At 36.5% G+C, this 13,176-nt stretch overlaps 1 long non-coding RNA gene across 1 annotated transcript in view; it reads right to left on the reverse strand.

Annotated features, from left to right (window-relative positions):
- The window catches only part of LOC109095424, a 20,555-nt gene extending 16,291 nt beyond the window's left edge, over nucleotides 1-4,264 (reverse strand). Inside the window, exon 1 of the long non-coding RNA XR_002018750.2 lies at nucleotides 3,834-4,264. This is a non-coding gene — a long non-coding RNA (uncharacterized LOC109095424). The remainder of the gene's footprint in view (nucleotides 1-3,833) is intronic.
- Nucleotides 4,265-13,176: the final 8,912 nt, after the last annotated feature.

The following is a 13,176-nucleotide window of genomic DNA, read 5'->3' on the forward strand; positions in this document are numbered from 1 at the left end:
GGAATAAATTACATTTTTAAATATTTTAAAATTGCAATATGTTTCACAATATTGCCATTTAATAATGCAACCTTCATGACCATGTTAGCATTTTTTCCAACAAAAAACAAAAACATACTAACCCCAAACTTTTTAACGATGTGTGTGTGTGTGTGTGTGTGTGTGTGTGTGTGTGTGTGTGTGTGTGTGTGTGTGTGTGTGTGTGTGTGTGTGTGTGTGTGTGTGTGTGATTATATGCGTGTTTTTTTTAGGTCGGGATTAAACTGCAACTTTTATGAAATACATATAGGTATTCCTTGCTCTGTCTCTGTATCCAACAAGTGACTAAGAAACTTTGGCTTGAAAAAGGTTGAAGACCCTTGCTGTACAATAACCACTGATGACACAAAACTAAATGAGCTGACATACTGAGATATTTTAAAGCTGCTGAACTACCTATGAGCTCATAAGTGTGGGTACCAGAACTGATTAAATAAGTGGGTCACACAGAGTGGAATATTCCACCTGCAAAAGATACTTGAAAAGAAAGTTGAAAATGTTGCCGACTTTGTGCCAGAACTTTATGAATGGGCATATCTATGCCTCCATTAGCCAATAAGCTTTTCCCATCAGGTCTTTAAACTCTCTGTGACCCCCATTCACATGAGCGGTTGTGAAGTGTTTCACACTGTAGTGTGATCAAATCCTTGTGACGTGAATAAACATCTATAATCGCAACCTTTCAGTTCGGCATAAACAGAGAAGCCCAGCGCCAGATGCAACAAATTTAGGGTTGAGTCTCGCAAATACAAACATCTGGTCTTTTACCATACATATGAAACCAGCCATTTTCTATGTAAGCAACCCCAATGACCATAAGGAAACACTTGGGCTGTAACTTAAGAGTAGAGTCAGCGTCCCCAAATAACAACGGTTTGACCCTCGAGTTAATTTAAAAAGCTAGTATTTAGTGGATCGTACATTTCCACTTATCAAAAAAGTCCATAGCATTATATTTATATTTTCAACACAATGATGTCTGTCCCAAGATCTAATAAGATACACATTCTGCTTATCATTTTCAACATCATAATCATACATGAAATTAAAATTGTAATCCCATTCTGCCCCTGCAAAAAAAAAAAAAAAAAAAAAAAAAAAAAAAAAAAAAAAACCTTGTGCAAGGATTGCGTTCAGCTGGCGCTGGGAGTTTCCCCAAATACAATTACTCTGTTTACATGCAGTAGTATAAAGACGGAAATTGCTTTTGAAAGTGTTTTCCAAGGACATGGTTTTGTACTCATGTGCACAAAATTATTTAGATGAAACTGAGCACCACTCCATGCATCGCCAACTAAGATGGGCTGTTTTAAGACAAACTTTAGCAAATGCTCACTTAATCCAGCTGAACAGAGAGGCTTCTATGACAGCCCTCATTGTCAGAAGCCACAAAGGCTGAGCACCCTCCTTAACTCTGAAGTGCAAGAGTGCTTTGAGCGCAAGGCAAATAAACAAACGTGTCCTATAATCTTCCATAATATTTGACATTCCCTCCACCACCTACTGTATACCAACTATAAGCCTTAAAAGAGAACGAATATGAATCGTCATAGTACCACACACCGATGGTGGTCTAGTGTCTTTCATTATCCGTTATTTAGGTGATGCCGATTCAGATGCACTTTTTTTAAATTGGCCCCACTCTCCACAAAGTTGGTTTATTATTTAGCAGACAGAGGTTTGACTCTCTCAGGCCAGACGGTTAATAAGAGGAGATTGGCTTTCTGCTGAGTGTGTAACAGATATCTAAATCATTAGGGTGCTCTTTCTGCCATGTGCCACCCCTTGGTTCTCTGCCCTCTGAACCCTGAAGGTCAGACGGCTGCGAGCTCTGTGACCCCCAGCATTTCCTTCGAATATTAACAGGCTTGTTAAGTCATCAAACAGGCCTGATATAGACCATGGCCTCATTTGAAAAAAGCCCAATCAGTGCAAACAGCTCCAGAGTTCAGTGCTCTGGCCTCAGAACGGCCGAGGCTTTCACGTGTCTCATTGAGAGGCATGATAACACAGAGAGGAAGTGTGGGGCATTTTAGGGAGAAATTATGTGGTCACATGCCCGCCGGGTGTAATGCCTCAGTTAAATTCAGTGAAGTTGCACTTTCAGGCTATGGGAGAATGAATCGAGTTCGTTTACGTTACAGAAATGAATGTGGCACGGTCGTATTAAAGCTTTTCCAAGCTGATGTGAGGCAGACCACTACAACTGACAGGGATTATTCTTTGCTCAATTTTGGTCAGTTTAAAGTGAAGTGTTTAAAAGGGAGCATTTCAGCCTGCTCACCACAAGTATGCAGCATATCTAAATAATTATCAGAGCTCTGACAGGCGTTCTGTTTCAGATGAGTTTTGAAGTTCTGACAAGAAGACAGGCATCTGTTTTTAGAGGAATTTGATTCTGTCTGAGAGATGTGATTTTTATTTATCAGTGGTATTTTATTTATCAGTGGTATGCTGGATGACAACAACAGCAACAACAAAAAAGCCTTAAAAGTTATTCATATAAAGTAGAAATGTTGCTAATCCGAACAACCAAGGTCTGTGTGTGTTGCATATCTGATTTTGCAGCTAATAGTGAACCCTTACCCAGGTCAGATCTCAATTAACACCAAAAGAGTGTATGGCAAAAATCACTCATGTCACATTCTCCACCTTTGAGCATGCAGCACATGCAAGGTGCTCATGTTCCAAACTCTCTTGCCTGACCTTTGGCTTTCTGAAGTGTAAATAATTGTTGAGTTTTTTCTTTAAACAAAATTGGAGAGTTAGCGGAAACAGCAGCTGGTTTAGCCTCTTGTGTCTGGCTCGGGTGCTTTCACAACATAACACAAAGCCAACATTACACATCTTATTCTTTACAGATTTTACATTCTGTGGAGGCAATATCCAGAGAGACTTAAAATGTATTTGAACTGCTTGATTAGACAGATTTAACAGAACAATTTACTTATCATCATATTTAAATATGTTTATGCAAAAAAATTTTTTACAGACACTGAAGGTGGTTTTAAAGAGCTGATTCTGTGGTGAGAATAACGTCACCAGTCCAGTACACTGTAATTCAACCATAATTATATGTTTAAATATATACACTTGGTAAATTAAGCTGATATTGGGGTATGACATCTAAATTTGAATAAAATCAAAATAAAATTGTATATGAATTATGATGTGATCATGTTTATGGATGTTAAATGGCTGAATAAGAAGGTTATCTTGTTTAGAAGGATATCTCATCTAATAACAATTTATTAGAGTAGCTATGTTTTATGTATTTCTGCATTTGTTTCCAGCTGCATTTGATTTTTTGAAATAATGTGTGCCCTATATATACTATTCTGAATAAAAATATTCCAAAATAAAACTAGTTGAGGTGATGGAGGATGGAATAAATGTACAACATGCACAACCGTTTCTATTAGTGTTACATCCGAATCTTGTAATGAGGTAACGTTAGATTGTAACAACAGCATTCTTTTACAATCATTTACTGTACATAGTTTAGGTAGGCTAAGTATGCCTAATACATTTCTAAACGACTATTTTTAATAAGACAAATATAGAAGTATTAAAAGTTTTGAAAATCTGAAACATAAAACGTAAGAAAACACGTAAAATAGTTTATTTGCGTTTATTTGATACATATCTTTGAGAGGAAATCCCTTTTTAATAGGCCTACTTAATGTCGTCAGCATTATTTACTGTATATATTTATTTCAGTAAAGTATTCGGCTCTGGTAAACTGGATACAAATCCATTCTGTTTCGCAGTGTAAATATCATTTCAACGCTTACCCCGCATCCTCAGTGACAGGCTGCACTTGACTCGGCTCATCCCGCCCACACGCGCTCTATCTGCCGCTTTAATCAGGAAAACATCCGCGGGCGTTTGTGCAGCGGAAATGGACCGTGACTGCTGATGGCGGGAAAATGGATAAGGGCGCATCGTCACCAATTGATGCTATCGCGCTCAGCGTGAAGGGCTGAGCCGCTAATTACCGTCTGCGGTGGTCAAACACTGGATGACAACAACAACACCTGTAGGAACACTGCGGAACATCTGCCCTCTAGTGCCCAGTAAATAAGCTGCTGTTACGGCAATTCTGTGGCGGCCAATGCGCTTTCACAAACAAATGCGCTCTGAACATTATGGGGACCCGGGGGCTAGTTGTCACTTTTTACTCCAGTAAATATTTTATAAGGTAGGTTTATTTTTTAATAGTTTATGTACAGATACGTTCTTAAGAGTCTTGACTGCAAAAAGCTATTGAACATTTCCACCGTCAAAAAAAAAAATGATTTCTGCTTTAGCGGGACACTTGCACTATTGGGGGTAAGTTATCACAGTAGAAATTAGGGTACTGTTAAAATCCTGAACTTTTCAGCAAAACTTTATCAAACAATTTATGAAGCAGCTAAAATGTAAAAGGCAACACGAAAAAAATATCAAAGAAATAGCAACTTGTATAAAATCATACCAGTTATGCCTAACTTATAAAGACGTTTACATTTATGAAATTCTGAAAAATATTTTAGACTTTTTGTTTAAATCTGCATTAAATATATAGGATAGTTGATGCAGTTGTTTAAATATAGTAGGCCTTTTTAATCAACTATATAGGCTATATCCTGAACTCCACCATTTCATTTGTTAAATCCATGGAGTAGGAAATGCCATCTGTTTTGCCAAGCGTGGATGAAGCACAATTTTAGGGTCTATGAATAAATAAACACTTCCCCACCAGGCAATAATAATTCATGTGTTTTTGTCTTTGAGCAGGGCATAGATGACACAAAGAATTCATATGCAATGCATTCCCCCTGAATTAAAACTATAAATAGATGGCAGCAATCACACAAAATAAATGAACTGTCAAAGCAAAACTATTTACAAGCAGAGCAGAATCCCTGCAATTAAAAGCAAATTTGTTGCATGTTTGAGTAAGTGGTAGCAGATAGGACACAGAAGCAGTCTGCCGTGACAGGCAGATTCGGAGTGGACTTTCTGCTCTTTTAGCGTGGTCATGGCTCTTAGAAACATCGGCAGAGAACAAAACAGCCACTCCGCTCGAATTCCTTACCATTTTACACCAGAGAGTGAGTTGACAGACATCTGCAGAGGCCATTACGCCCGGCAATTATGATGTCAGGGACCATTTGCTATGCTGTTATATAGACGAGTCACTTTCAAAATATACTATTTTGTAGAGCACTGCTGTAATCAATTAATTGTTTTGTTTTGTGTATATACACATTTTTTTTATGTGTTTTGTTTTTTTTGTGGATGTTATGTCACTGGAAATATCAAATGTCTCATTATGAGGGAAATGTAAATCATTTCAAAATGAAATATCTTAGGCTAGGATCATAGATTTGTTAATGGACATTTACCTTTATTGTTTTCTATCTGCCATCAGGCCTTTTTGAGTGCACTGCAAAATAAATAAATAAATAAAATAATACTATTTTTTTTTTTGTTTTTTCCAATACAAACATCTAAATATTCCTAAATTTACTTGAGAATCAAAATGACATATGATATGAAGGCTTGTTTCCTGAAAAATGTGTCAAAATGATGTGTTTATGCTTAAAACAAGAAAAAAAACTTGTTATAATAGGGTAAGAAAATATACATTTCCCCTTCAAATTCATTTTTCTTAACCCATTAGATATTTGTTCTTGTTTTAAGCATAAACTCAGTTTGATTTTTTTTTTTTTTTTTTTTTTTATATAAAAGTCGTCATTTTGCTTCTCAAATAAATCTATCTTAATTTAAAAATGTTTGATATGGCAAAAAGGCAAAAATACTAAGGAAAATTTCAAGATCTTCTTTTGAAACGCCTTTATGAGTTTATATAAATTCGGAAACATAAAAAGTAGTGATCAATGAACAAGTGAAGCAACAGGTATCTGCCTATCTCTCCATCTCTCACCCGACCTCTTTTGCTCTCTTCCTTTGGGTGACCCAGTGGGACAATAAGGCAATGACAGATAAGGAATGATTTGCTAGAAGCAAAACCTTTAAAATAAACAAACAATTAGGCTGTGTTCTGAGGGGAACTAGTGCTGCAAGCCGCCTGAGTGATTCTAATTCAGGTGAATTGCATACAAATTTCCCCAGCAACTCGCAGCTGTGATAATAGCGACCAGTCTAGAGCCTGCACAGTGTCCAGACTAGTACCCAGAACCATGGTATGCTCACACAGCCCAGTGTTCTGGCTCATAACACAACACCTCGCAGAGCACACAAGCTTTAGTGTGTGTGTGTGTATATGTGTTTGTGTGTGTGAGTGGGTGGGGTGTCAGGAAGACAAAGAGGGAAAACTTAGTGCCATGTTTTTCTACCTGGGAAGCATGTTTATGTTCAGTTTCTTTGGTTTCAAAGTGTGTGTTCCAGACTGTTGAGGAAACCAGAATCATTCAAATTAAAGTGCTTTGATTGAATAGTGTTTTTCCTGCATCTGGCACAAACCATTTAAGTTCTAGCTTTTTCCATGACAGTAGGCCTGCTGGTCTTTTTGAAAGTCCAATGATGTGTCAAACTATTTGAGATTAAGTTGTGCATTTATGACAAAACACTGTAGATATCTCAGATAAGGTCTAGCTTATGTTTCCACTCATTCTTATGAAAAATCATCAGACTGGCTCAGGTTTCAGCAGAGTTTCTTTTTTGTGGCATTTAACCATTTTTGTTAGCTTTGATCATACAGGGTCAACTTTAGAATACTTGAGCAAAAAAAAAAATAAAAAAAAAAACAGACTACAAAAATATTTATGAATTATCTTGCACTCAGGGGCTTATACATTTTTTTATACAATTAAATACTCTCTAGAATGTGACCTTCCTTTTACCAGCAAATCATAATCTTTGTCTGAGTGTGAATACTATATGTACTGTTTTGATGAAAAACTCATAACAAAGTAGCTATGTTTTAAAAAATATGCAGGTATATGGTATGACCGCCATATTAGTCAATCGTATCGCTGATGTCTTCCATTTACGAAAATTAGCATTTCAGGATTGCCGGAAGCAGTACTTTTTTGCCTATTGTTTATCTTTTGTCAATTTATGGTTATAGAATGATACAGATACATTTTATTATTAAATATATCAGTTATACAAAACTTAATTATTGGTGAGGTTGATAAAGTTAGAATACGTTCAAAGTGAGGCTGAACAGTCCTGTGTAGAAACCTGTTGTTTCAGTAAGTGTTAAGTGTAAGCGTATAGCCTAAGTGTTCATGCTACCTTGAATTCTTAGGTTTAGTCAACTTAAATATACAAGCTGTTAGCCAGCTTAATATAAGTTGATGAAAAAAAAAATGTTTATAAATTTTTTGAATGGGTTTGTTTTTGCTTTTTTCATAACTTTTCTACCTTATTTTTTTTAACACGGAAGTAAGCTGTTTTCTGTGAATGTGCGAGACTTCCGGTTCCTTAGCTGCTGTATAGGGAAATAACGAGAATAACAAAGTGAAATAAATGGCAAAACTCTTTGCACTACAAACCTGTGTGTTCATAATTATACATTAAAATAAGACACACCATGACACTATGACACACCAGTTTGCAATATCAAGCGGCAAAATGGGCTGGCTAAAAATAGCTGGAAGAAAATTACACCGGAAGCCAGAACTATAAAATTTACTAATGGCCGCTCTTACGGTAAAAAATAAGGTGGATCGTCCTTGGTTCAATCCTAGTTGTGCAATGTATTTTCTACATTCCACTTAGCTAGTTTAGTGATAAATTAAACAAATTATGATGCTGCATCCGCCATATTTTCCACTGACACACCCTCAACCGGGGCTCACAGAAAAGAAAAATTTTCACTACATTGTGGTACTGTGAGTTCAACACATAGGCCACATAAAAATGCCAACAGCATTAGTTAATTAACAGTAAAGAAGTACCTCATCAAATAGCTACAGCAACTAGTAGTAACGTAAAGTGCGTAATATTACAGCGCCACTAGTGGCCCCAAACGAAACTGCACTCTGTTGTGAGCGAACAACAACTCTGGCTCAGCGAAAGTTGGGAATAACTGTAAAAATGTTGTTACCAGGCAGTCTGAGCAGAGCAATGACACGGTCTCGAGCGCTTGATTGCACGCGGTGATCCGCTTCAGCCGCAGGTTTCTTCTCAGCGGGATGTCATTACGCTAAAGCTCTCACAAGCGGAGCCCCACACACGGACGCACGTGCGCCAGGCTGGGGGGTGGATGACTGGTCACCCCGAGCTCTGCTTCTGATCAAGAGCTGGCCGGCCGGGCGAGTGTGTAAGGAAATACTCTGGTGGGACCATCAGAGTGCATTAGACTGACCGAGAGCAGCCTGGGGAAAACGCAGCTGCCCGGAGAACACACTGCAGCAGTATTTCATCAACCTTAAATATTCGCCTTTAATCCCACCGTATGCGAGCCACACCGAGAACGAGCGGCCAGTAGCATATTTGCGTTTACAGGTTTTCTGTTACGACTGCAGTCAAATTCACTTACACAGAGGACAGTTGTCACTGGCTTAATAACACGAGTCCCATTTTTATACTGCAAACACGCATTGGCTTCTAGCATGTCATTACTTAACTTAAATTGCCAAACCCAACTATATGACATTCTCTGGTAAGATTGAGTGTGTGTGTGTGTGTGTGTGTATGCAGAATGCTGATGTACCCCACAAACTAAGCCTTGACTCTTTGTAAACAGTCTGTCCTTTCTCAAAAGTGCCTATGATAATTTCTCTAGGAAGTGCAATTGCAGCAGAACTACCCAATTTGGCATTGAGCTTCTAGCTGGATGCTTGAGTGATCCTAATTGCTGTGGGACTGTGCATTTATTATTTCTTTATCTGTAGTCACACCCTCCCCCAATACTGCCAACAACTGCATGCAAACACTAAATCACTAAATTATGGTTGTTTTTTTGTTTTTGACATGATTAACCTGTAGATATGTACAGGTTGAACCTTTTTTGCAACATGCTGTTTGGGTGTGTTTCTAAAAAATAAATAAATACAAAATAATCAACATTTAATAGTGCAAAAATATACACACTTAAAATACATTAGTTATTATTTAATGCAATAATAAGTATTGAAATCTCTAAAATCAAATATTCTCTCCAAAACTTTGCTTAAATTTGGTTCACTCAGACTGAATAAGCTTTAATAACCAAAAATCAGCCAGTGAAATACATCTGTTACATTTGTTTAAACAGAGAAGGGATATCATGATAAAGTAACAATGACTATAATTCAGATTACTAAATTCTGTTCAATTATCATGAATAATAAAGATATTTGAAATGTGCATGAATGCAAGTATTAAATTAACTAAAATTATTAACTTTTGCACTATTTCTGAGGGCCATCTTTACCTTCTTCACTTTAAAAACATTTATATACTTTTAGTTTCTCAAATACACTTAAAATGGTGAAACAATTTTTACTCAGAAATTGCTAGTAATTTTTTTTTACACATAATAGAAAAGAAATGGCAAGTAACACAATTAATTAAACCTGTTTTTTTAAAGAGAAAAACTAAAATAGTAGTTTCTTGTAAAACTATTATCTTTCTTTTATTTACAACTCTGAAAAACTTTTTTCAAATAGAGAGGGAAGGAGATTATGTAACAGAAATTTGATCAGTTATCCTGTTTTGATGTACAGCTTATGATGTTCAGGTGAAATGTCAAAATTAAGAAAAGCATGGTGCCTCACTAAACATGCTGAAATATTTATACTGTGTGTGTGTATGTATTTATATATATATATATATATATATAGAGAGAGAGAGAGAGAGAGAGAGAGAGAGAGATATAGATAGATAGATAGATAGATAGATAGATAGATAGATAGATAGATAGATAGATAGATAGATAGATAGATAGATAGATAGATAGATAGATAGATAGATAGATAGTTAGATGTCTTACAGCTACTATTTGATTAGATCTGTAACATGTGCTGGAACATACAGTCTAAACAAACTTTCTTTTGTCTTCGCATCACATTTGAGCCATCCCAGAACGTGTTCTCCTTCATTAGCCTTGCCAGAATGGTTTTATGTGCACAAACATTGCTTGATGAAAACTCAGTTTCATTTCATTCATCATGGCTCGTCACAGATTAATTCCCATCAGTGCTTTTCATCTGTAATTCCACTCGATGCGACACGCTAATAGCGTGATTTGTCTATGAGTTGTTAGTGATGTCTGCCTTAATAGACACGACCCACTCAAACTCAAGGATAGAATAACACATCTCTCAACAAAGATGTTTTTGTGTGCACTTCCACCTTTCCATTGACGGGTGCTGTCACCAGTGTGTTATAAAGAACTCCATATGCTTGTGTACTGCCTGTGATGTCTTCGTTAACACTTCTTTAGTCACCTCCACTGTCCCCAGGGAAAGGTGGAGAGTGCATTTGTTGGGTGTGACAAATTGAATCTAAAAGTTGGCAGCATGTACTGCTGCAAAGTCACATCTATTCATGGTATAGATGAAGATCCTTTGTATCCTCAGATTAGCGTTATTATGATAATTACGCTAACTGTAATGTGTTCATGTTTTATAATAATCTTTTAACAGGCATAGTGGTGAATGTGTTCTATAGCCCAATAATAGCGTAAATATTTTGCTGTCAGTCATCTTGCCCGTGAAAAATCAGATGCCATTTTAATGTTCAGACACTATTTAATTCAAAATGTATGGAAACAAAACAGAGATTTAGTTCGCCTGAATAGTTCACCCACAAATATAATGCTGTTATTATTTACTCACCCTTGTGCCTAACCCGCATTCACATCTAGAGAATTGATTTGTTTTGTTTGTGTCTCTAAAATCCGAAAAATTTCTCGTTGGTTGCTACACATGTGAAAACTGATTCTGTTTTACCCCTTGTTAAATCACTTTTTTTTACATTGTAAAGGCAGGTTTTGGTGGAAAGAAATATTAAATTGAATGTCATTGATTATCATAAATAACGGCTTAAATTTATCTCTGGTACTAACGTAAAACTATTCAGAAGATGTGTATATAGGTGTATGAAGTATCTTTTTCTTTTTTTTTTGACAGTGCACATTTTATATACACAATATTTTGTGCTCAAGTTTGTGTCAAATCTAAGAATCCAACTGGCGTCCTTTAATTTTTATTTTAGGTTATTTATTTATTGGCAGTGGTGGTGGCTTTCAGCATTTCAGCAGCTCTCTGCATTTTTTCATCTTTCATTATATATTGGAAGACCTAATAGACTTGGATCTAGAGTGTTAGCATAGGCTGTCTTGTCGACCACCCCTTGGGAGAGTTGGAGAGTCTGTTTGTTGGGTGTGATAAATTGGTCACATGCTTGAACCTAAAGGTTGGCAAATTAACAGTTAATTAGGGGTTGATAAATAGCAGATCTGCGCTAGCCCCATTCAGCTGCTGCAGGCCCTCTCTCGACTCAATCTCTCTAAGGCAAGTGTTTATGTGCTGGTAACAAGTGTCGATGCAGACTGTTATGTCTGCATTTTGTCACATGAGGGGATTGCTCTCAGATGTGCTCCTTCCCCTCAGCGTACACCCACACACACATGCAATACACATCTATGCTCAGGTTACTGCACACAGCACCCTTTTTCTTAAAACCTCAGCCTACTCTGACTCTTTAGGAAAAGCTTCGCTTTGCTCTTTGTAGGCAAATTGATCACATTTGTTGACACTGATACATGGAACTCATCCTTTATGTTCCGTATGGAAATGTTTTCACTAGAACATGTACTGAAGATAGTTTCTTGTTATTTTAACCCATAACAGGATACAATAACTATTTACTGTAGCCTATAGACTTTCTATACATAACATACTGTAGCACATTATGTATCCGTGATTATTTAACTAACATTTATAAATGTGATGGCCTCTTTTAGACCTTCAGAAATGTTTATTCAGTGTATAATCTACATTCAAAAGGCATTTAGAGCAATCCAGAGTCTATTTGTCAGAACTGTGAATATTAAGGTTTGGATGAGGGTAGATTTTAATCAATTAATTGCATTTTACTTTAAATATATATTTTTTACAATTATTGAAAGATTCATATTGTCTGATGACACTACTCACCTTTAATAATCCTATACCACATGAAATGTGAATTCATATTATAGACTTTCACCTGTTTACAGTTTTATTTTAGAGCATTTTCTGTTTCTGCTTAGGCATTTTGAGTTTAACATTGGCCTCTGTGTACTTCAAGCTTAATTCTATTATTAAGTTATACGTTTTTATGACACAGTAGCGACTGCAATTATTTCAAAGAGTGTTGGCTAAATTTCAAAATTGTCTGGGCGTGTAAATAAAACAATAGACTTTATATTCCTGTTAAAGAACCTGATTATTATACTCTTGTATGTGCATGTACTTGCACTTTGCTCAATTTTCTTTTGTATAAACTTTATGTTCCAAATATAATTGTTACTGGCTCATCAAGACCTCTTATATAAATGGACATTCTTATTGTTGGTGGTGTCCATCTCTGCAGATGACATGTAAATGAAACTGTACCAAGAGAGGAAAGGTAGTTTGTAAAAACACGTCTGTGACCCCTTAGAGAGTCATTTGTGTTTCAACAGTGGAGCGTGGGGCCAGGAGACGGGAGGAAACAGGAGCATGTATGGACATTAATTACTCTATGTGCGGTACTGCTGAAGTAATAATGTGTTGCAGTTCCTAGACTGACAGCCAGAACTCCCTGGCACTTCATCAAGCAACCTGACACTGAATATACAGTCCATTTGATTGGAAAGAGCTGCAGATGCCCTCTTTAAGGACTAATGAAGTCAGATATAAGCATGTAAATTCATTAACCGCAAGTTGTGGTTGTCACGGTCCTTTGCCCTCAAACTTTAGTTTAAACCTAGGACTGTGAGGAGAGGTTAAAGATGAGATACCAGCAATGTGAGAAAATGAACAAGAATATGAAAACTGTCATTAAAAAAAGGAAAATTTAAACAAAATCTTCTCACGGTTGGAATCCAAGTTGCATTTTTCAATGACACATGTCCAAATATTGTACTCCTTTTCCATCCAAGAGAAAAGTAATTTGGTTAATATTATGTGTGTGTGTGTGTAATATATATATGTAGTGTTAGGAAGGTTA

The sequence above is a fragment of the Cyprinus carpio genome, chromosome B11 (genome assembly GCF_018340385.1).
Source record: "Cyprinus carpio isolate SPL01 chromosome B11, ASM1834038v1, whole genome shotgun sequence".
NCBI lineage: Eukaryota > Metazoa > Chordata > Actinopteri > Cypriniformes > Cyprinidae > Cyprinus > Cyprinus carpio.